Below are 2,308 nucleotides of genomic sequence, written 5' to 3'. Positions count from 1 at the left end.
AGCTGGGTGTGCTGCTAGCTGAGTCATTACCAGGGATCCAGGTTTTCTGTTTCCTGCAGAAAAACGGGGTTTTCCCCTTTCAAGGAGAAAAACACGGATTTTCCTTTTTGATGCAGGAAACCATGGGTTTCCCCTTTTGCAAACAGCTCTCTGCAGGCTGACAGAGTTCCAGTCTGTAAGAGCTGCTTGTAAAAAGGGTGGGAAATCCTAAGCAGGGAAGCCTAGGGGGAAGCAGTGGAGCCTGAGAATCTGAGTCAGCCGGGGTGGTCCAGACTCACTCACCCCAAAGCCTGCAGGAGGGAAAGTAGGGCAGAGGGGGTGGGGGGGCTTCTGTCCCCCCCCCCCCAGCCTCAGGGCCCTCCCCACGCCCCTCAGGGCCCCCTGTCCTCCCACCCTACAACCCCCCCCCCCCCTTAGAGCCCTTCACGGGCCCCTGCTTCACCCCACACCTCCATCATGGTCCCCTGCTCTCCCCCCTACACATCCCTCGGGTCCCCCTGCCTCATACACACAGAGACCCCAGAACACACACCCGAGGGGGGCCACCAAACACACACAGAGCACTCACATCTGATACCGTGTCTCACACACCATCCCTAGCCCTGAGCATTCCTGCCACTGCTTTCCTAGCATCCTAGCACACAACAGATATGCTCACTGGCAGTGTGTGGTTGCAGTGTGTACTCAGTCCACCCCCAAACTCCAATAGCATGGAAATAAGATGATAAAGGGAGAGCTTTTATGTTCTTTTGCACATTCATATTGCCTGCAACACTGGGGATGAGGCACTTTCACTTTTTATGCAGTTGTTCTGAAAAAATTATGGTCATAAATCCAGTCATGTCCAGCCTCATCACACCCAAAAATGTTTTCCTGTCCTTGGTTCTCTTACCAGCATTACTAGCTTCCACATACCCTAATCAAATGTCAGGTGTGGGGAGGGACGGGAGAGAGGGTTACATTTGCAGCTGGAAATTACAGCTTTCAGCAATGTTAAGCCCCCACCTAAAAATGGGTAAGACACTGAAACTGGAGACCTGGCCAGGATGTAGAAATAATCACCTTACCCTACCATGAGAAGGAACTAGAGAGGATTGTTTTGCTTAATATTTTTCAGGTCACATGTAAGCAGGGTTGTTGAGTTTGGAAAATTATGTTGTTAAATATGCTGAACTCAGTGCTCTGAGTCCATAAGGATGTACAGTATCTTTACTGCAAAGGTATCCCACGGTCTCACCTGGATGTTGCTTTTAGCATCTCTCTCATCCACACACACAAACCTTTCACACAGGTTTTGCGATACTTTAAACTCAGGCTAGCTGGTACAGCTGAGGTTGAGCCTAAATATAGCAAATTGTTTTTTTTTAACTTAGGTTGGTATTGCACTCCCTTTGATTTAGTCTGTATCCTCACAGCCCATCAGAGAGCCCAGACAGGAAAAACTTCAAAAACTCAGGCGAGCAGGAAGATCTTTGCTCAGAGCTGCCCACTGAGGACACATTGGATGACCCACATGAGTAACAGACCTGCCAGCTTATCCACATGAGGGCCTAGCCCTCACCTGCTTTACTTCCCCACCTTCCTCCCTGATTATGCTGTCTGTAGGCTTTTCCCAGAGAAGCAGCCTGGGAAACCATGAAAAGCCTTGCAACTGCATCAGGTACAGGGGAAGCTTTCAGTGGCACTCCAACCCCTCCTGTCGCAGCTGGTCCTCACAGGCAAAACCCTTGACCAGATTGCTCAGTGCACGAAAGGCTGAAGCCAGTTTTCCAACATCAGCAGACATCAGGGAGTCCACACAGGAGAGGATCCCATCTCATATCTCAGCTACGGTTTGCCACAGCCTGTGCTTAGCTCACAATTTCTCAGCTCCTTCGGGTGGGGGAACCAAGCTGCCAGGTGACACTTTTGCAGCTAGCTCATCCTCATCAGTAAAATGGTGCTAACAGTACTCACTCCACTTGTATACCATGCGGAGATCTATTGATGGAATGTATCATACAGAACTCAGATATTGTCATCATCTTGGTAACTTACCAGAAGGCCAATGTATCCCCAGTTTTATAGTGGTGCAGTGTCTATGTTAGAGGGTTACAGTGTCAATGCAGTTACCAGTGCTAATTTCCCTAGTCTTGAAAAGTCCTGAGATACTAAAACTTGAACTTATCCTGAAAGTCATTTTCCAGCTAACCACAAAACTCCAGTTAAACTAGGATCCCCCAGGGCAATGAATGAGTTTTTTAAATATTATGTGAATGCTGGATGTCCACAGTCACTCTTGTAGATGTGTTAATTACCAGAGAATCTC

This window comes from Alligator mississippiensis, chromosome 10 (assembly GCF_030867095.1).
Source record: "Alligator mississippiensis isolate rAllMis1 chromosome 10, rAllMis1, whole genome shotgun sequence".
Taxonomy (NCBI): Eukaryota; Metazoa; Chordata; order Crocodylia; family Alligatoridae; genus Alligator; species Alligator mississippiensis.
Note: the sequence above shows the minus strand (reverse complement) of the source record.